Source organism: Corvus kubaryi, unplaced genomic scaffold (genome assembly GCF_017639235.1).
Source record: "Corvus kubaryi isolate FWS band 111438036 unplaced genomic scaffold, C.kubaryi_AGA036_p1.0 37398, whole genome shotgun sequence".
Lineage (NCBI taxonomy): Eukaryota > Metazoa > Chordata > Aves > Passeriformes > Corvidae > Corvus > Corvus kubaryi.
The window spans coordinates 51,653,001-51,676,469 of NW_024581137.1; the positions used below are offsets into that span (position 1 = coordinate 51,653,001).

General features: G+C 41.8%; 1 protein-coding gene across 5 annotated transcripts in view; it reads right to left on the reverse strand.

Annotated features, from left to right (window-relative positions):
• The window catches only part of DPP6 (dipeptidyl peptidase like 6), a 538,482-nt gene that overhangs the window by 57,885 nt on the left and 457,128 nt on the right, over nt 1-23,469 (reverse strand). The gene's annotated exons all lie outside the window — the stretch shown is intronic.

Sequence of the window (23,469 nt, forward strand, 5' to 3'; positions counted from 1 at the left end):
TGGACAGACAAGTCCTCTGACAGTGTGACAGGTACCACTGCAACTCTTTTGGATCACTTAAAAAAAGAATAGGAAAATAATTAGAAGGCATTAGCAGTTGAAGATTCCAAAGCTCTTAGGACCAGTATTATTTATTGCTGTGGTAAAGCACAGCTGTTCTGGGGACTGTAGCCAATAGTTCTGTTTGTGTGATGTACTGTAGCTGATGCTCAGATCATGAAATGTTTGGTGTACTGAAGATACTTTGCTGTTTTATTAAAACTGTTAATAAAAAGGAATTTTAAGCAAAATGAAATTAAAGCCTGACATAAAGGGAATGGCTTACTTTGGGAAAGAAAGCTCAAAAGAAATTGTCAGTAGGACACATCAAAAGAACATGAGAGGAAGAGAGATCAGAGAACAGCAAGAGGGTCTAGGAAAGGAGAAAACAAAGACTACTGAGATAGTGAAACCCCAAGGGTTCTCATAGAAACATCAAATAAATACAAATGCTTATTTGACAGCTGCCATCTGTTTTAAAATCAATTACTACATCATCTCAAAGCACCAACCACATGTCCAAATCGATTACTATTGTACAGTGTGAAAGCAAGTATTTTTAGCCAGTTAAGGAAAGCTCATTGTTCCCATTGGCTTTTACAGACATGTTTCAGGAATGGCTGTGGAAAACGACCTTTTATTCTATACAACCAAATTTTTCTCTCAGTTGCTGTAGTGTAGGCCTTCACTGACTTCCATTAAATCATTGTAATAAGTATAAAATGAGTGTAAAAAGTAGTTATGTGTATGCAAATAGTATAAAACTGTTTTAGATTACCATATCCAATCTCCATTTTCCTGTGTTGACATTATTTTGTGCTGATGTCAGCAACAGCCCTGCAGAACTATTGATTTCAGAGCAATTAATCCTCTTTCACAGTTGTTTAATTGAATCAGGTGGAAAAAAATGCAATTTTGCAGGTCCACTGAACAATTCAACAACCTTTTGTAGAAAAATATAAAAATTTATGTGGCTGAGGGCAAACTATGGGTTCAGCCCAATTAAACAGTTCCTGACCCTGAGATTAGCTCAGCTGGCCAGAGCACGGTGCTTATAACACCAAGGGTGTGGGTTTGATCCCTGCACAGGCCATTTAGGCCATGAAGAGTTTAACTCGATGATCCTTGTGGGTCCCTTCCAGCTCAGAATATTCTGTGAATCTGGATGCAAACAACAATCCTTCTCAAGCTGCTATTTTCCAAGAGATCCCTAAGAAAAATGAGCTGCAGTGCTCCCAGAGATCCTTAAGAAAAACAAGCTGCAATGCTCATCCCTGTGGCCCTTTATTCCTGCTTGGAACACAGTCTCCTCTGCCACTGACAGGCAACAAGCTTAGGAAGAATAGACTATTACTTGCTTTTGTGGCATTCTTGAGGACCTGCTTTAGAGAGCACTTTATAAACACCAGATCCTTGATCCCAAATCTCATCGTGGAGGGCGAGCAGCTCTCGTGTGTTCAGCAGCCATGAGAAGGTGGCAGCCCCTCATCCATGGGAAAGGAGCCCAGCCAGGAGTTCTGCATCTCCTCAAGCACAGGGAAGGTGTGGGATGCAAGTATCATTAGTTCCTCTTAGTCGTCTGGTTTAATTGCTGGAACACACACTGTTTTCTGCTCAGGCTGTCTGGCAGCCCCTTGCTCCTGCAGAACATCGTGTTGAGACAGCAGGCAAGGGTTTGGCCAGTGCTTTTGCCTCCCCGTTGCCAGATGCTGAGGGCTGGGAGAGAAGCTCATTTCAGCCAGGGGGTTCATGCTGGGCATTGGGGACAACCACTCTTCCTGTGTTCTGTGTGGTCAGCAAGGTCATGTCTTACCTCCACATCTCTAACGTGGGCCCCAGAGCTGCTGTGTGGCCTGAGCCAAGCCCAGGCTTGACAAACAGGCAAATCCCACCAAACGTGGACACAAATGGGCTGTGGTCCACCTTCACTTCTGTGAGATGGAGGTGGCTCTGGGGGACAGCACCACAAGCTGCAGTGCTCCAGCAGCAGACAAGTCACTGTGGGATGCTTGCTAATACCTGGCCAGGATCCCTGATGGAACACATGGGAATGAAGAGCAAACAGTGTCCAGAAAAGCCAGAGTGTACACATCAGAGGCAACTCTGCCAGCTAGCCTGGCCAAATCCTGACCACTCCAGCCTGGACTCCTCATCACAGTCCCAGTTACCAGAAATATCCACCAGTGCTGCTCTAGGACAGCCTTTAGGATACCAATCCCCAAGAAGCAGGATGAGATCATGTTAACATGGGATCAAGCTCCTGACAGACAGAAGAGATTTTCTGAGGCTACTAATTTCACCCCATTTAGAAATTGTCAATTTAATGTTTGTGGTTTGTTTGTTTTGCTTTTTTTTTCCCTGATTCATTGATTCTTCTAATTTGTTGTGTTTCCAACACTAAAGGATCCTGTATTTGCCATATGAGTCAGGGCAATAGGGGTGTTGTTTATGAGGTTATTGGCATGCAGCTGCCAGACCTTCTTTACTGTTTGAGTGCTTAGGGACTTCAAAAGCTGGTTTTATTGAACACCAGCCTGATCCTATCCTCAGGTACACCTCTACAGACCCTACAGAACACACACAGGAGGCCAAGCTCAGACTGTAATAACGAAGAAATCATGAATATTTAAAATCTCCCTCAATCCTACAAATAGATTTGTTAGAAAAAAACCCCAATCAACCATTGAACAAAACAGATACACACAAGTGTGAGATGTCATCTGAGATGTATTCTTACAAATAAGGGAAGCCTTCAACGATTTGAAAATGCTCAGTGTCTCCTCCAGGCCACCTTCACATTGTGACACACTGAGTGCACTCAGCTCTGAAAATCTCACTTGAGGTGCAAAAAGCCACGGAGAGGAGCTGTCCCTCAGGTTTCACATGGACCCTGGGTATCCGGCAGGAGCAATGAGCAACTCCCCACGAGGTTTGGCACCTCTCCAGAGCAATCACAGCAGACAGGCAGGGTTACCATGTGTCATACACGAAGCAATACTATCCTGTTGGCACATCAGTCTTTTGGGGCCTGATTTGCAATAAAAGCTGTTCTCTTTCCAAAAAAACACACCAGAAAAATGTTGAGTTGCCTCCACATCGTCTCTCTCCTCTTTTTAGAAGGTTCTTTCTCTGTCCTTCTGGGCTTTTGTCACCTGTACCCCATCCTTAGGAATCCTTAGTTTTCAAAAGCATTAATGATTAATGCTCACAACAGCTCCTAACAATTAGTAGGTGTCCTTTGGTTGTGTGAGTCAGTCTCAGTGTCAGTAACCATCTTTGGACCACGATGACAAGTCTGACATGCAGACACCGGCAGGTCTGTGATCTGTCAGGATGTCCATGTGTAATAATGAAAATGGGGGCTGAATATCGAAATAGAAATATTAAAGATCCTATCCTCAGCTATTCCTGTTTCCAGCAGTCACTCCACAGAGCAAATGTATCTAGGAAGCCCATCTGCAGTGGCAAACTGCTGTCTGCCACTAATGTATAATAACAACGTGTTTTTCCATCACCTGGCGCAAACTTAAACCCACAGCCTGTTGTCAGGTCTTCATGAAAGCCTGTTAGCTGAAGGCACTAAATCTGTAGAAACATTTCCTGGCAGAAATCCTCTGAGCAATTTGCAGTGTAGATCACTGACGTGGGTAAACGCCCTCTGCAAGGTCCTGTCATACCTTCTCAGTTGCTAAGGGCCCAGACCAGAGAGAATTCACACGGCCCAGGTGAAGTAGGGCTCCTTACCCCTCTGGTGCCACTGAAAAGGTTGCTATGGCTGGGAATGCAATTTGCTTATCTGCGCAATGCAGTGAGACAAACCAAGGCTTTCATTATATGCTGAATATTACTCTATTCAAACCTGCTCAAGTAGCTTCGACTTCACCTTTCCTTTAAATTAAAAGTTACAGGTTCTTCTTAACGAATCTGTGGGGTTTATGATAGGAGGAAGATGGACAGCCAGCCTTGACACAGGGGATCCATTTCAATAGCTACAGATATATCAAGAAAGTTAGTGATCACAAAACCCTCTGAACCAAAAATTCATTAGATGATTGCAATAGTTCAAGAACACAAGTGCCCAAAAGCAATCTCTTTTAACATTTCATAAAGAAATATGAGAGATAAGAAGACTGAACAGCCTGACATTGCTATTAAAGAACTTGGTTCTTCAACCCCATGGATTTTTATCAGCACTTGCACAAGCTGTCTTTCATGTGAATTGCTTGCATGATTTATTCACCCTGAGCAGCACCTGCTAGTCACCTAGTCTGAGTGCTAATAAATGTCAGTTAATATTGCAAAATACAGTCCTGCTTCATGAAATGGGAACTGGAGCACACTGACTGAATTTGGTTTAGCTCCTAATTCCTTACTGGGTTTAAACTGCAGAAGTAATTGAACAGCCATTAAAAAACCACTCAGGGTATATATTGCCCTGTTATGGCAATATTCCCAGAGGTTTCAACTTGAACAGTGACTCAGGACCCAGCTAACTGAGAGATTTAGATCAATAATGACTCAGAGGATGAATCTGATTTTACAGGACGGAATAATCAGAGGAACTACTGAGATCAATAGAGTCACCAAGGAATAATAAAAGAAAGAGAGCTGGATAAAAACAGAATTCAAATTAGCTTGCAGCAGTATTTCAGAAAAAATGTTCTTATAAAATAACAGGAACATTTATTATTAATGAAGGTAATGGTATGTAATCAGATTATGCCACTGATGGATCAGTGGGGTTTGACTGTGTTTATCAGAGTTGTGGCACTTGCATGTTGAGCAGAATTCTGTTCTTCCTGGGTGTGTGTCTTAAAGGTCCTCCACTCTGGACTCGGGTAAGCAAAAAGAAAAGACAAACATCCCTGCAGGATAATGTCCACCCATCAAAATCTCTTTTATCCCTGCTACCAGGAAATACTTTCTTTTATCAATATTTTTGAGCTGTAGACTCACTCGTGCGCAGTAACCCTAAATCTACTGACAAAAGTAAAGGGAAATCTGTGCCCCTGGGGCAGGGGCACCAACCAGGTCTGTGCAACTCCAGCTGTCAGTGACAGCCTAGAAACTCCCAAAAGTGAGATAGGAAATAAACCCCCGTGGGTTTGGTGTGCAGAATGCCCAGTGGGGAAATTCCAGTAGATCCAGAGGAGGCCGGGAAGAGGATCAGAGGGCTGGAGCACCTCTGCTGTGGAGGCTGAGAGCTGGGGTTCTTCAGCCTGGAGAAGAGAAGGCTCCAGGCAGAATTTTTTGCAGCCTTTCAGTACTTGGAGGAAGCCTTTAAGAAAGACAGGGACAAGCTTTTTAGAGAGCCTGTTGTGACAGGACAAAGGGTGATGGTTTTAAACTGAAGGAGGGTAGATTAGATATATGAAAGAAGTTTTTTACAATGAGGGTGGTGAAACACTGGCACAGGTTGCCCAGAGAGGTGGTGGATGCCCCATCCCTGGTCATTCAAGGTCAGGTTGGATGGGGCTGGGCTTGGTCAGGCATGGGGTGCTCGGTGCCCAAGGCGTATTTGCCATCACAGGCACCACCCCCACGTACATCTATATCCACCAAGATTATTATTTTTGAATTTATGACCATCTTAATTTCCTTGGAGACTCCAAAGTTTGTGTCTCTAATGATTGCTGGTTTTACTTTAAAGCTACAACAATTAGAGTCTTCTAAAGAGAGTTTTAATTGGATAGTGAATTAAATACCAGATGAGGCTGACTGTTCATAGTGGCAATGGAATCCCAGATATTTAAAATTCTTTAAAAATTTCATTGTATTGATTTGAGTTTTCTGCTCCCTGTTGTACCTTGTTTCTCTTGGCCGTACACTGATTCCATTATTTTCAACTTTTTAATTTCAGCCGACAAAAACTCTACCCATAAGCCAGCATATAAAAATTTCTGAAAAAATATCCCCAAATATATGGAAATACATATAAACACACACAGAGCCATGCAGTAACAGTGAGAAGAAATTGCCTGTATAATTGTCTCTAAAACTGGTAGGAATAAAACTTATTAAAAATCAATATCATAGAAAGGCAATTAAGAATTTTAAGGGGAAAAAAGCCCTGATTAATTAACTGCAAATTATAACTATTACTTTGAATTGCATTGTACAGAACAGGCTCAAATTACCAATTATCCCTGCCCGCTTTGTTCAAAGATCATGAATGTGCATTTTAATTTACGCTGGAGAAAGCTAAATATGCTGAGAACCAGCATGCAGAATTTTGCAGAAATCACTGGGGATGAGGGGGAACTCCCCCATTACCATATAAATGACATGCACAGACTTACAAATGACATGCAGTGGATCCAGCTCGTATTGTTCCTTCGGATGTAGCAGGCAAATACCGGAAATTAAAATACAGCTTATAACCTGCCAGATAATAAATGTAACCCATACTGCACAAATCCCCATCTACCAAAGATAATTTTGTCTGCTGTTTTTTGCTGATTAAGGGTGGCTTTGGAAAGAAATACCCTCCTTTCCCCTCTTTATCTGTTGCACTTATTGGCAGGATGGAGATGGCTCCATTTTTATCTACCCAACAGATCACAATACCTAACGTAGCATAATCTGAATTTCCAAGGTCATCATAGCCTGCTCTACCCTTAAAAAACTTCCTATTTAGTACTGAGGACAATTCCCACATTAAAAAAAAAAAACACCAAACCAAAAAAACCAAACAAAATAAAACCACTGATTATAGCAGCTCCTTTTCCACTAGTATATTTTTACTATCCATTACATTAGCAGCACTGCTGTGTTGAGGACATGGCTGACCAATATTTCACTGTTCCCTGGCTCTGGTTTTGTGGGGTGTTTGCTGAGCACTAGGCACAGCTGGGCCACAGGACACAGCAAGCTGGCAAGAACTTTCCCACCACCAGACTATGAAACATAGGTTTTGAAATGCCTCAAAATGTTCAGATGGCAAACGTTACGAAATTGCAAAGAAAATACCATTGTCCTTGCTGAGTAGGACCAGTAGTGGTGAGTTGTACTCTTTGCCATTTATTACCTATCACTAAAAACCCAGCCTTTTAACTCAGGTTGTTCCTGGAGTATTTGGATGTGGGTTACACACAGAGGTACCAATTTTAGTATGTATATTGTCCTTTCCTTCTAAGACTTCCTTGGCTGCCTTTCATCTTTTCTTGGTAACTTTCCTCCTGGAAAGCCCAGCAGCTCTGGACTGGCTGAACACTTGCAGCAGTGCAAGGTGGGTGCTCAGCCCTGCTCCTACAGGCACAAACACTCCTGTGTGGGAGGGTTCCTCAGGGAGGGAGGCTGTGACTTGCTCTTCAGGCTGCTTCCAAGTGATATTTCTCTGTCCTTCCCTCCAGCCCCTGAAGATTTTGTGCTCCAGCCTGCAGCTATAAATCCCAATCATGTTGTTGGCATGTTGGGTGGAAGGTTTCTTCTTCATCAGCCTTAGCAAGATTCCACCAGGTTATGAAAATACTCAAAGCATGGTTACATCATGACTACACAGGTTGTTTGTTTTTTTTTTTTTAGTGTGAAGAACATTTCTTGAAGGAATGCTAACAGGATATCTGGTTTCTGTTTTGCAGATTTATGTTCCCAAACTGAAAATGGGACCATGATATACTGCTATAAACACAACCACCTGGCTGACTAATTGCCTGTAAATTACCTTCCTATGCCCCTTGTACTTAGACAGATGGTTTAATGTGGTTTTAAGTCCAAATTCATAACTGGTATAAGTAGTAATTCGTACTTACTAGCATTCCAGTTCTTATTTTATAATGTGATATAAAGAAATGAAACTGTCAGGTTTGTCCAATAAGGACTGATGTGTTTGAAGGAGCCAAATCCACTCCTTTAATTTCTGTGAATGCACTCACGGTTCATTGTTTACTTGAGACTAAAAATAGACATTTACTCAGGAAAACTGTGCAGCCAAGCAATGATTTTATACTTTCTCTCCTTTTTCAAGTGGTCAGCAAAGTACACCCTCTTTCCACTAAGCTAAACTAAAAGCTTGAAAAGAAGTAAAGTCAGATTGGAGAAGTCACTCTCCATTTTCAGGCACAATTTAGCTTAGGGTAGAAGGCAAAGGGCTGTTTCCCCTCTAAACCATAACTCAGCTGTGCTCCCAAATGTGTATTTTCTCCTACAGAAAAAGATCAGGTCAAACATGGTACAGGGCAAGTCAGGAACTATCTCTGGATGTCCCAGGAAAATTATTTTGTTGGAACCAAAGCCAAATTCCTTGCAATCTGGCATTTACTGCCCTCAGTGGACTTGCATTTGAAATTTCCACAAAGTCCAAGCAAGTAGTTCATGCAGGTGAACATCAGTTCTGGGAGGGAACAGAAGGTTGGCTGTTTTAACCCCAATTTGCTCAGTCAGGGACAAGCCTGGGCTTCAAGCAATGTGGCTAGATCCATCATGTTGCTGCCTTCTTCCTCTCCCAGGGAAAGAAGCTCTGCCAGGGCTGGATTGTGAAGTCTCAGTGGGATGAAGGAAAACACACCTCTTGGCTTCTCCACTCTTCCTACAACTTCCTTCAGCTGCAGTGCCATTCTGCAGTGCTGTGCTGTGAGATCTGCTCATTGAAGATGAACTTCGACCTCAGTAACTGGGAGATCCTGCACTACAGCCCTTCCAAATGGCAGCTCAGTTGTTGTTATGACTGCACTTCTGTCGTGCTACTCCCACCTCTCACCTAGAGCCTCAGGCTCTCTGCTAACACGGCCAGAACAACTCCATTAAAGTTACCATTTCTCCTTTTGGGGTTTATTATCCTGTCTTGAATAATTTTAAATCTCACAAAAGCACTGAAACATTCCTGATGCACATCTAGAGTTCCTGGTTCACTACTTGCCAGGTCAGCATCCAGTTCAAATTACTCTCACTTGCAAGGTCAAAAGCAGATGCCCAAATTTCATAGGCAAACTGTCAAACAAGAGGAGTCCCGTAAGAAGCCTTGTGTTGTTGTTTCTCAAAAAACATAGTATTTTAGCTGGGTCATCCCCCAGAGAGAGTTTTTAAAAGGACCCCAAGTTCCTGAGTGGGCAGAAGTGAGCTGCTTCTTCATCTCAGTGTGTTGACACTGGGGCCATGCAAGCAGGACATCAACTTCTCCCACCATGGCTCCGGGTCTGGTGTTTATCAGCAGTGCTCACAAGCCAGATTTACAGCTCCACTGGCACTGCTGAAATGGGGAAATTTACAGGGAAATCCCCAGACCTGCTCCACAGAGCCAGACAATAATCACATCAACTCCCTGAACCTTCTCCTGACCCTCCCATCCCACCACTGTTCATCCATAGTTGCTGAGATTTTCACAGTAATAGCAGATGTCAAATATTAGCAAAAAGGGATGAAAAGCACAAAAGGATTCTAAAATACCAACATTCAGCTGGAAAATTATTTATCCAGTGTATCATCACACACGATATAATCTGGGCAAGGAGTGCTACATCACAGGGCTTTTAGACCCTTATCAGACATACAGCCCTTTGGGCAATTCACAGGGTGATCGGGGAGAAGAGTGGAGAGGAGGCAGAGCTAAAAAACAAGATCATTTAAAAGCACCCTAATTAAACCTTTCTCTCCTCATGTGCTTATGCAACTTTGTGCTGTGCCTCCAAGGGGCAGCACAGCCTCAGCGATCGCATCTGAAATCCCTCAGCTGCTGGGGCCACAGCTCTTGCCTCCTGTCCTATTCTCACCATTTCTAGCCTGCTGGTGATACTCCAGAATAACACATGACAATTTAAGGGTTAAGATGGGTCAGTTCAATAATCAAGTGAAGTTTAATTTTTAAAATGAGTTATTGGATCTTTTATGTCCATGCCTACAGTCTGAGGCAGAGGCTGGAAAATCAAAACAAATGCAATAAATACAATGATCTCCAGATAATTCTCTTCAAGTAAGATTTATTTAGATGCCTGTTTTCAGACTGTTGCCTTCAATTTTAAAAGCAAGATAGCATGAAAACATAATGCTTTGCTTTTAGGAGCTGTTTTTCTTCAGCTCCATTTCTTACCAGTTTCTCAAATCTTTAATCTAGCTATTGTGAAAGCCTCCTTTAAGGAACTGCTTTTGATCTAGTCTTATGCAGTAGCTACTGATGGCTATTTTTTTTCTCCTGCTATTGTTGTTAAATCAAATATAAGACAATGACTCAACTTTGAGCAAAAGCAAAACTAATGTAGGAGGCAAATGATTGTGATTCATTTGGGTAAAAAGGGAAGGGCTGAAGCAATTTGCTCCTTTTTTCTGGGATTTGAAAGGCAGGTAAGAGTCCATCAGTCCCTTCAGGATGCAGAACAGTCTGACAGAGCTGGGGCAGCTTTAACAACAGACATTTGCCTTCTGCTCACAGGGTGCCCTGTGGGTTGGAAAGGTTCTTATTCCTGTGGAAATCACTGGGGACTGGTCCAGCCTTCCTGCAGAGTGACTCTCACAGATGCATCTCTCCAGCTGTGCATCCCTTATATCCTGTGACCAAAACTTAAGGGCACCTGCTGGGGGCCTGTGCTGGAGGTGAGCCGAGGGACGTGCCAAAACCAGCCAGATCTGGGTTTTCACACTGTGCTCTGCACTTTATTTGGTTTCTATGGACTAAGGTGAAACTCTCACCTCAGTTTGGTGTCCTAATTTCTCTCATCTCATCTAAAACCAGGTCAATAATTGTGCCTCAGTTTGCCTGTTTCTAAAAAGATGGTAATAATTCCTGTCCTACCAGGACATTATGTGAAGCTTTATTAATTGATGCTTGAAAAAGACATTAAGATCAAGACAGAATAATTACCTCAGTGGAGGTCATAATTAGACTTGTACCAAGAGATACATCTGAGCGTCATCTGTGCTGGTCATTTAATCTTTTTCTTGCATTTTATCTACAAGTGTGGAGGTGCTAAGGAGGGGAGCTGCTCTTACAGAGGCAGCCACTGTATTTAGCATGGATTCAAGCCCTTTATAAACCCAAACAGGCCTGTGCAAGGGATGTGGGGCACAGATCAGGGAAAGGTTCACGCTGCACTGAAGACAAGGAACAGACCTTGCAGTGGAGCAGGACAGAGCAGCCTGAAGGGAAAGCCAGGGAGGCCACCAGCAACCCCTGCCTTGGGAGGAGAGGCTTACCCGGCTCCCCTTGGCTGATGGTCAGCTCAGGGGTCAGCACTAATCTGATCAAAAGAGGGATTGTGAAAAGCTCATCCGACTCAGACTGTGAAATCATGCTCTTGAATCTTAATAATTTCTACAGCCAACCAGTTGTCACACCATGAGGAATTACCAGCTGAAGTTGGGGGGGGGGGGAAGAGCAAGCTGACACAGTTTTGTGAATCCCAAATCCTGCTGTAGGCAGAACTTGAAGCATTTCCATAAAAAAATTACACTTCCATATAGTGTGTTCTAAAAAGTACTTTGTGAAACACTAAGGCTCATGTTTCTAAATGTTATAGAACTGGGAAGTAACCCAGGATTATCAGAAGAATTTGAAAAAATCAAAATTAATGCAGAAACTTTGGAGATGATTTCAAGAAAACATACAACAGAATGATGGATTTTTGTACTCAAAAAAGCTTATAGATGACATCATTTTAAAAAGAGAGCTTTTCTTCCTATTCTTTTCTGCACTCTTCTCACTTTTCCACTGAATATTTTATGTAACAGCGTTTTGAATTAAAATTCAAGTCAAAACCCCCACAAACACACCAACGAAGAGACGGCACACACTAATCAAAAGCAAAATAGGATTTCATCTCACATTGCTTCTTTCCAATCAGGATGCCATTTGCATACTATATTTTTTTCCAGCAAATCATGCAGATTTCTGGCTGTTTGCAGCTCTCTTCTCGAATCCTGATGGAGAGAGGAGCTGCTCCAGCTCTCCATAGTCTTACCACATGGTGGCATTATAACCTCCACCTTCCTGCTCAGGAGGTGAGTTGTCTCTGATTTCCTCCTTCATTACTTCTTATTCACTCTAATTATCATATTTGTAGGTGGCAATTACAGTCTTCTGAGTTTCTGCTTTCCATTTCCTCAATAAATTTAATAGAGGCTTGTTGGGTTTATTTTTCAGATAAACTCTGCAACATTTCTAAAGACATTAAACCCCGTAATATAAGAGTTTTTCTTCCAGTTAATGCAATATTGCATGTTTCTCTGATCTCTAATGAAGTTTTGAGGACCACTCTGGAACTGTTCCCTTTTGCCAACAAGCATTCATGTGCTCTTCAGTATTAACCTCTTCCTTCCAAGGCAGTACTTCTCCTCTTTAGCCTATGTTGTTCTTGTTGCCTCATCAGAATTGGGAAAGCGAAAAGTCTCAAATGATTTAAAACAAGCTTAAAAGGAATGCATGGAATATAATAATAATAATAATAAAAAATAGGAGTATGTACTAAACAATAACAACAGAAAACAGTAAAAGATTTAGCCTGGAAAGGAATTACAGATGCAGAAGAAAAGCTGATCCATGAGGGATCATGCTTTTAAAATCACACTAAGGAGTAGAATTGCAATCTTCATTTTAAATGACTGTGAAACTGATAAAATGAAAAAACAAGATCTATTAGTTACTACCTTTTAAAATCAGTATGCATCAAAAGTCTACATCTAAACTACAATGTAAACATTTTTTTCTGCACTTTTTCAAAAGTGTGGATTCTTCTCAGACTGGAATGTAACTATTCCAGGTCTCAGAAGAAAGGCTTTATTCTCTGGTTCCCAGGCCAGGTGCCACAGATTTAAGGCTTAATCGATGATAGCCAAGAATAAACACTATTTAAGTCAGTGAAAACACTCAAAAAATATTGAAGCAAAACTCAGAGAACTTTAAAGAATATGTACATTTGCCAGAGGTATCAGCTTCTGCTTAACTGTATGATTCTGATCTGGATCTAATATATAAATCAGGGCATTGTGCATACTGAATGAGATTGTAATTGTTCATTTTACATCTACATTTCTGGCAAATTTGTCTGAACTATGGGAAATATTTCTCAGCTAAGAGTTTGAAATTCAAATAATCTGCCCAACAGTGTATTTGCAGTGTGTGTCCTCTGCTATATAATCAGTACCAGGCGAGATGAAGAGTAAATAATTTCTTGGTGTAGCTTATATCTATATGGCCAGTACAGTTGGAAAACCATCTAGGACACCTCACTACATGGCAGGAAATTTTATGAATAAAAACACAGAGCACTTGATAGTTTGCTTTTGTACTATATGATACATCCACTCTCACTAAAATCTGAAAAAAATTTAAAGTGAAAAAGTATTGCTTCAAAATCTATAGTTAAGGAATTTGTTAAGAAGTATTTTAAATAACCATAAATAAAACACAGTATTTAGCTCTTAGCAGCATTTTGTGTTCCTGTGCTGTTTGATGTGACTCGAAGCAATAGAATAAATTTTTCCACCCCAGAGTGACTTGTGAGAACTTTCATGGTCTTAAAACTTCTTATGGTTGGAGAATACAGCGCAGCAAATTTTCAGTCATTAAAAATAAAATCAAAAAATAAAAACTAAAATAAACAAGGCATTCCAATCTTGATTTTCTGGTATGCAAACAGTAGCACAAACTGGCTGAGAGAGGGATCATTCAGCACCAGAATGACACAGGTGAACAAAGAAACGACCATGATCCCTTTAGAAGAGAAGAACTGGGAAGAATGGCAGCAAATCCAGCTCTACAAGGCTCAGCTGTGGAGACAGTTCTCGAAGTAGGAAACTCAATTTGTAATGGAAAGAGAGGAAAACAGGCGAAGAGGCCGTGCAACACAGAAGAGGTTGATGCTGTTCTTGCTGGAGGCTGCAGAGCTGAGCAGACATCACGACACGGGTTTGTTCCTGGTCTTATCCCCCTGTCTGGCTCTGCCTTGATGGGCCATGAAAAGTGCCTCAATACGAATCCCTCCACCTCCAGACACTGAGAAATCCCAGTGGATGTGGGCAAGGGCTGCCAAAAGGCAGAGCACAGAGCAGGTCTGAGCAGTTGCTTGGTCTCTGCAGACCTCATCCCAGGACAGGACTGAAGGTTTCTGACATCCTTCTGGATTTGGTCCCTGCCGTCCCACACTGGCTGCTGTGCACATGTGTGTGGTGTTTGCAGGTACCTGGCATTCCCAGCCTGGCACACGGCAGCCAACGCATCCCTGGCCACTTGTATTTTACTGCTTAACCCATCCAAAAGCTTTAAGATCATCTTTAAAACCTGCTATTTCCCCCCACTTTTCTTATTACTGTTAACCCCCCGGCATAGTTTCCCCTTAGACCTGTACTCGTTGAAGACTGGAAAGCAGCTGGTGCAGAAGCTACACCATATGGTAGTTACTTATAGCAATGTAAACTAATTGAGTGTTGAGGGTGATATAATCCCTGGATGCTTTATCTTTCAGGAACTGCTGGCATGTCAATTGATAGTTTTAAAGATCTGTTCCAGCTCTTCAGTTGTCCTGACACAGAGCAGAACCCAGCCAGGATCAGCTCTGTGTCCTGGTTGACATCAACATTGCAGTCACCACTGGGCTTCCTTGGCACAATTTGAAAAATACCCTGCACTGTATCACCCACATGCCTCATGTCTTAAAGATCTGAGGCCCCCAGTGGAGAGCTGGTAGCTTGAGACACTGCTGGAAAAAACAGTGTTGTTTTCCCAGTCCCAGGATCTGAGCATGCTGGTCATCACGCCTCACACAATGCCAAGCACAGGCAGCACACACAGGAACACGGAAGGTTGTTTTTCACATACAAAGATTTAACCTCTTTCTTATTTCACATACAAAGATTTAATCTCTGCTGGAGGAAACCATGAACTTGAGCTCTGTGGGGGCCTCCCAGGTCCCCAGGGTACTGATTCACCCTTTGCATTTCATGTCATTACTTCTCTGCTCTTCCAGTCACAGACCCACTCTGACCTCTGATTGCTTCCAGATGGCATTAGGATTTGGAGTTGTGTATTTTAAACTGCACTTCAATTTGATTCTTTGTCCTTTTTAATTTTTTTCCCTTTAAATTAGGGAAGCTGATGTACAAAAATTATAATCTGACTTGTGTCATCATTTTGGATATTCTTTTGATTTCCCTGCTATTATACAACAACGGACAGGCCTGCTCTCTAGTGAGAATCACATATCTCAGCAGAATTTTCATCCCTTTCGTGTAGCTCTCCCTTGTTCTAAATTTGGACAGAGTACATTCATTTTTGCTTTTTTTTATTTCTTAAGACAGATACTCTTTATTCAGGCCAGGGAGCAGTGAGACAAATAGGAAAGCTATTTAAACAGCCTGCAGCTTTTGCACTGGCCCCTTAAGTTCCACAAGCAAGGCTGTACCAAGAAAAAAACCTACAGGAAATTACTTTTTAGGTCAAATTGATGGAATTACACACTAACATAAAATTTCTATGACTATCTTTCAATTTCTTTGTTCTTTCTGTAATCACTTCTTGATTGCAGCACTTTAAAAACATTAAGCTTTCTTTCTTTATAACATGTTTTTCAAATAAAAGTTCATGGACATCCTCAGAAGAAGGAAATGACCAATTTTCCTCAGGGAAATAATGAAGCACATATAAATTTATCATGGTAGAGAGCTCCATTCCCTACAACCATCGAGTACAACCAGTTTATGTGTATTTACCCTGTTGTATATAAAACCAGGCATTCCTTGTAATCTCAGAGCCAAAATGTCTAACTGCAAAGATATCAGAAAAAGCCATCAAAACTATACATAAGATCATAAAATTTTAGCTCTAGAAGAAGCCCAAAGAAGTCATCTAATCCCCTCCTTGCACTGAAATAGGATTGATGTTTATCTCAACAACCCATGACAAAAATCTGTTTAATTCACTCTTAAAAATCCCCCAGGACAGAGATCCCTGCAGTATCCCTGGGAAACATGTCCTAACAGCTATATTTCCACCCTATAATACTGTACATCATTTTCGTACAAAGTAATTAAATTCTTTTAATCTCTTACAACATTCTACAGCCTGGAAGACTCTTACATGTGTCACAGCCCCCAAGCTCAGTTCTACCAACACAGAAATGATGCATTTTTGTTTTACACGCAGTAAACCTGATCACCTAAACACATTTTCTGTGTTTTATACTATCAAACCACAGAAATGATTCTATGGAGGAAAAGCATGGCTTTTAAATTTGATTGGATTTGAAAATAGTCTCTAACATGCCACTCTTTATTTTCTGGGAATAATAATGTTTTAAGATATTTCCTCTGAAACCCTGATAGTGGACATAAAGCACAAATATCACAGCAACAGCCTCTCACTTAGCATCCTGGTGCAGATCCAGGACATCACGATTATCTTCCATGGAGTTATTCCAGACTTCAACTTAGCATGGCATAGGTCAAAATCTGTTCTGCAATATCTAAAGTGCTAGTATATTAATTAGTTATTAAAAATACCAGCATAGTCAGAAAATGAGGACACAGATCTCCGATAGGCAATTTAACCCAAGGCCACTGTAATAAAATTGGTGCAGAGAAATAGAACTTGTATGCAAGCAGAAAACCGTAACAGCTCTGTTATACAACTCACAATACACCATTTTTTGGGAAATATTTTACTCTAGTGATACAATACCTATTTTGTGATACCTACTAGGGCTTCAGGGCAAATTGAAAACAACTTCACTCACTGAACACCTCTTAAGGTACCAGCAGCTGCTGGCTGAGCTGCAACATCAGGAGGAACAACTGGCTTCCTTTCCACTGCCCCAAAGAGATCACTGACCACAGTAAATAATATTCTCTTTTCCTTCCAAAAGCCATCCTGAAGCCTGAGTGATGATGATCCAAAAATTAGAGGATGACAGGTGTTGGTTTTGGCTGGCATCCTCCTTCCAAACAACCTTCTGCCGAAAGGGAAGGTTAAGGACTGGGCTAGAGCTGGCAGGGTTTCTCATGGTGCAGTGCTGGATTTTGAAGCCAGTCCAGACAAGAGCACATTTTAAAGTTTTCAGGAGCTTGCTGATTTCCAGGCAGGCATTCACAATGTGCATTTTAAATGGTTCAATTTTCCCTGACCTTTGCCAGCTGAGAGGGGCCAGAAGCCTTTTCCTGGTGAGCTTCCCTGGAACAGAGGAATGTCTGCCAAAGCAAGGAGGTGAGGGAACTTCTACAGAACCTTTCACGACATCATCTGGTGAAATTTAAGACCCTCCCTGCATAAGACTCTCTTTCTCTGCTTTAACATGAATAAAGCAAAATAATGTTGCATCTAGTTCATCTTCCTTGCAACAGAATTATGTATGGCGGAAACATCCACTTCAAACACGTGGCTGAGGTCAAGAGCTGCTCTTCATCCTCTGACAGCAACTAAACTGGGCAGATTTTATGTGCATTTGGTATAAATGAGTGTGCATATAAAAGTGCAGTCACCTTCAATAGGCAGCTAAAGAATGGCTAACTGGGACCTGTATGGCCCCAAGTGCTGCACAGCAGCTGAGTGTACTGAATGGGCAACACTGAATGATGTCTGAAAGGCAAAACAGAGGAAAACCTCCTGTTTTACTATGGTGGCAATGTCACCGAAGTACCACACTGCTTCTGCTACCTCACCTGACCAAGCACACAAATGAGGGAACAAATTCCATGCAGCTTCCCCCAAAAACCTCAAAAATTATCAGCACATACTTGAGAGTAAACTAATGGTTTTTAGACTTGCATTTCTGGCACTATCTCATGCCATTTCCCAGTTTCAAATGTTTCCCAAATTCCCTTTGCCCCACAGCAGCTGTGTAGAACTGCAAATTTACCCATGTCCATGGAATATTTTCTTTGTGACTGAAAATGTGAAAGTTCATAAAAACAAAGTAAAATCTGTATTCTGTGTCCCAATGATTCTTCACATACCTTGTCAAAATGGAATAATTTGTAGTCCCATTAAGGCTGTAGTCCCATTTCCTTTACTGTCTGCAGAAATGGCTTTTGCATGGAAAGAGATTTATTTATCTGGAGTATCTTAAAAAATGCAGTGATGAGTCAGTCTAATTCTTCATCTCATTCTCCCCCACCAGGTTTTGGACCTTCTAATTACTGGGAAAGGTTAGCCCTGCCTGTGAAACACAAGGATATGTCATCTCCTTCTCTGGTGGCACTAAACAGGAACTTCAGGACATACTTGTTTTCAGCCTAATTATGAATGTTCCTTTTCAAATTCAGGTATAATTTGACCATCAAAGTTCCTGTTTCCAAGCAGAAGTTCAGCTTTCTCATGTTATACAATGAAAAATTGAGCACACAGATGAATTAGGTAAGGCACTGCTTCAGCAGACTTACTGAGTGTTTTCCCAGTACTAAGACCACTTCCAGAGGAACAGAATTAATATTTCTAAACATAAGAAAGACGTCTACTTCACTTGCTTGAAATGCTATAGGCATAAAAGATACGGCTCAAAATAACTGATATTTGATTTGGCAGCTCCTGCCAGGCGCTGCACTTCCAAGACCAGTCATACATGTTCTAAATATACCCTCTGATATTTTTTTGTGAGATGCTGATTAAATTATGGAAAAGATTTTTCTTTATTACTGCGTTCTCTTTCCTCTCTTTATAAAGTGTACAAAAGGAACAGAAGCACTATTAGCATGAATCAGCCAGTGGTTTTGGATGTGTAGTTCCCATAAGCTCAGAGAGAGTTTCAGGGAAATGTATGTGAGGGGAAACTGGGAGCCTTTCCTAGATCTTGCAGCAAAAAATTCTGCAGTTTCATTGTCTTAATGACGATGACATCCTGGCCTCTCCCACCAGGTGTCACTGCGAAGTCACACAAGAGGATCTGTTGGTGATCACACAAGAGGCAGACAAAATGAAGATTAATAAGGCATAGGAGTCATCTCTGAAAAAGAGTCTTTTTTTCCCCCCTCCTCCTGGTTCCTAGCAAAAAAAGAAACACAGCAACACCACTGTGCATTAAGCTCAACAAAGCAGAGTATCAGTTTTAAAGGACAGCTGTGCAAAGCTCATACTACACAAGAGATTAAAATGTGTGCTGTGGGAGCTGGGGCTGGGGCTTGGCTGCCAGGAGTGGTTCCCTCTGATGTCTGAGGATGAGGAGATGTCCAGATGAGATGTCACAACCATGGTGTCAGGACAAAGTCTGGAATGGGAATTCTCACTTTGAGATGATCTTGAGATTTAGAGACTTACAAATTTAGAGACAGCCTCTGATCCTCTGATCTCTGACAGTGACACGAGATAAGGGAGTAACTCACATGCAATTCTTACTTCTTAACTCAGTGCTTACTTTTTTACTCACAATCAATTCTTACCAAAGTCCCAAATCACCACAAATGTGTCTCACAGACCAAGCTGCAAAATAGCTCCTACATTTTTCTAGTTTCTACTCTTATATCTGAACACACATGCAGCGAGTTTCACACTCAGTTTTACACTTTATTCATGGCATAGGACCATCTAGAGGTGAAAATCCTTCCTTCCGCTTCCAGGAGTGACAGTGGCACACGCCATTGTGTCACATCCTGCTCCCCCAGAACTTCCAAGCATGCACTCAGAGCATAACACCAGAAGTTATCCACCTTTATCTGTGAACACAGGCTTGCTCACAGGAGACCACACCAGGATTTCATAGCAATGCAGCCCAGAGGAGGTCCCTGTCCTGCTAAAGGGACCCTGGATTACCCTGCTGGGCTGCTCCTGCTCTGGCAGCAACATGCTGGTATGGAGGGAAGTCCTCCAGCCTCATTCCTCAGGATTCAGAATCACACAAACCCAAAATCAACAAACTTCCAAACTGCAACACAGGGACACCTCAACCTGCTCCTTCTCACTTAACAGAATCACAGAGGTGACCTCCATCAGAATGCCTTGCTGCCACACTTCCTCACAACATCTGAACAGCCTCTCCAAGTGCTTGGTGGCAAATTAAGATACTTTAATTACACCATGACAGAATTAACTTCTGTGGAAGAGTGCTCTAAAAAAAGCGCATGAATGAAATTAATTTTACCTGCAATTTAATTTTTAAATGCACCTTATCTTTAAGATATTACTACTTATATACAGAATATATAAATACTCTTATCCTATTGCTTTGGAAGTCCTTTTTGCTATACCAGCACTTGCTTTAAAATTATCTGTAAGACTTATCATTGCTAAAACATATTCTCAAACCAACAATGATCATACAGCAAACTGAAATAAAACCCACTCTTTGCTGCTGCTATGCATTTAAATGTGTAGCTGATTTCAGCTGCAGAACTTTAAACTCTCTTTTATAGGATATCACTCGATTTTAGTACAAGCATCTATCAGGCACAGCTCTGAAAATGTTAAGTCAGACTATGAAAACCTTGTCAATGCTTATTTTAGTAATAAACCCCATGTTTAATCTATGCTTTCATGTTACAGTAATCTATGTATCAATCTATAACCTTCCAGCTAAATGCACTAAGTAGATTAAGCTCTGATTGATTTGAAATGTTTTTCACTATATTATCAAAAGTCAACAGATCAGCATAAATACCTCGAAGAAATTTCTTCTCCTTTGGCAAATTTACAAAAGCAGAGCTTAACTTGAATTGAAATGAACGTCTGCATTTTTCCAGGGCAAAAAGCCTGTCAAATTTACTCTGGATCTGCTGTGCTTCTGGACTTAGGAAAAACCTGTGATTAACAGTGCAGCACATCTATTCTGTTGTGACAAAAGCAATGACATTATGAAGAAAAGTTTCCCCCCGGGTCTGCCATCCATGTGAAGTGTCAGGAGTTACCCCAAAGGGTGGCACTGCTGGGTTGCCATCTGCAGAGCTCACTGTGCAAACAGCTCTCAGAAAGGTCGGGGGGGGTTGTTGGTGTGCTCTTGCTACTTAGATAAAAGTCGTTAAAAGTCATCTTCCCCAAATAGAAAACACCGAGTTTTATTTTCTGTGCTGCACTTAGGGAAGTGAGAAGCAGGTTGTGAGCTGCCACAGTAACCCAACAGGTGCTTCAAGGAGGCTCTGCTGTCGCTGCCAGGGGTCACAGAACTTCAGCAACAAAAAGAGCACGGGAGCGAAGAGGAGTGTGCTGAACTCTCTGTGATCCTGATTCTCACAAGCTCCTTTGCAGACTATCTGCTGGAGCTGGCTGCACAGATGGAGGGAGATGTCTGCATATGCTCAGAGTTCATCCTGGTAGCTCGCTGAGACAGCAGCAAACAAACACGGGCCTGAGCATCCCACCCAGCTCGGCTGGGGAGGTGGGGAAGTGATGGCTACAAACCACAGCAGGAACGAGTGAAGAGCAAAAATAGTCTTGACGTGGTACATTTCAGTCTTTGCCAAGTTTTCAAGCATTTCCAGTCAGGTAAGTTCAGATTTAAAATGTTGTCCAAGTTTATCCCACTGAGAGGTGGCATCCAAGAAAAGGAGAGACTTTGGAAGAACAAAGGTTCTGGTGATAGAGTATTGGCAGAGTATCCCAGGTTAAAGCTTCAGCCTCACTGGCAACCAGAACTGGATTCCCTTTGACTCCACTGGGAAGATGTCTCTCATTTCTCAGTTGTCCCTATCTGTTTATCCCCATGGAATATCCAACTTCTTCTGGATCCTGCTCCATCCATCCATGCATGTAGAGAGCTGGCACCTGAACACTGCAGACCCATCCGACACCCTGGCCCCACAGCTTGTTCAAGCACCTGGACAAGTCCTCTGTCCTGACACTGGTCCCAGCTTTGCCTCCATGAGGACTGCACAAGTGATGACAAGAGAAGGAGCTCAGCTCACACAGTGCACCTCTGGATTTGATGCTGGATTCCCATTAGTTGGGAATGTTTAAATCAGGTTTTCCTGTGGGACCTTCTACACCTTGCTTGTGAAATAAGAGAATTATTTAGTTTAATACAAACTGTATTTGGACACAAAGTGACATTTCCACTTCCCAATTTCTCCCAAACATACTGCCAGTGAACAGCAGGTTCAGTGGTCCTAATCTGCCTCATGCCTCACAGGTTACAGAACCTAGCCTGGGATAACCAGACTGTACTCGATCACACGTTCATTTCTTACCCGAGTATATTAACATAAAGTTAACAAGAAAATTCATTACAGAGGGCAAACCTGAAAGTCAATGTCAGCCAAGAAATTGCCTGAGCAATCCTGTAATTGAATAAAAATATGTGTCAGCAAAACAAGTGTCATCCTGGGCTTGCTGGTGTGCTCAGAGTTCACGGGCCTGACAAACTCCTCTCAGCATGGTGCTATGTGTGAGACTCTGCGAGGAGACCTGATGTAGTAAATGATGTTTATCAGCAAAATATGGGTAGTAGTAGGCACATTTGACCTACAGAGTCAAACAGGCCTGCCCACAACTTCACCAGCAAATTAATAAATAAAGTGAAAGAAAATTAGCATTTTGTAATTTCTTAGCCTCTTCTCTTGTTACAAAGTGCTTTCACAGCACAAGGAGGATGTTTACTTGTAAATGTGCTGTATTTTAGTAGAAACACATGTTTAGCTAGCAAAAGTAATAAACCCCTATCAGATTTTTCCACTGATGTGTTTGGCAAGTTTGTATGCTGATTTATGGGATCAGCTTCTTTGGGAGGGGCAAACAAACTAATTTATTTTAATTCCCTCATTCTTGAGTCCAAGGGCCCCAGTTTAGCTGTGATACAGACCAATTTAAGTAGTGGTTCATATTTTTACACCAATTAACTGTTAATGGCATTTTGCAACCTATTCTGTTCTATTAAGCCTCAAAAAAACTGGGAGCAGCCAACAGGACACAGTTAATAGATGTATCTGGAAACTTCCTCTCTGTAGAGGTAAGAAAACCTTGGCACTATGCTGGGACCTGTAGGAAAAAGTGTGACTTTAGAGGAAAGCTGTACCACAGGAAAGAGACACTGCCAGGGCCAAAAGTCAGGATCCTTGTGAGAAAGAGCTGCTGGCATTAGCCAGCAACAGAGAGCAGTATGCATGTTGTGTGCCTGTTTTATATATATATATATATATATATATGTGTGTGTGTTTATGTATATATATATACATGGGGGGGAGAATGTGTGTAGTACAATTTTTATTCTGATATATGAGTTTAAAAGCCTACAACAACCCCCAAAAGAACTTGGGGGGGTGGCAATGCTCTCCTAGGCTAATGAGCAGTTGAGATCACTTTTCAAGCAGCTGCTCACAGACACCTAAATGGCCCTTTGCCAGATGAAAGGATCAAAGAAAAGCAGTGCTCCAGAGATGACCCTCCACCCTGTCAGGACCATTTTCACAGGAAAGAAGCCAATTACTGGGGTCTGCTTTTAGGAATTTTTTTTAGGTGGCAAGATCTGGGCAGCTTCCAAGGCCCACCTAGTTCTGTGGAAAACAGCTCATCAAGTAAAATTGTTTCCTCGCTTTTTCCTTTAAGATAGAACCCCTTTCCCTCCCCATTTCTGTCCTCTTCTGTGATTTGAAAAC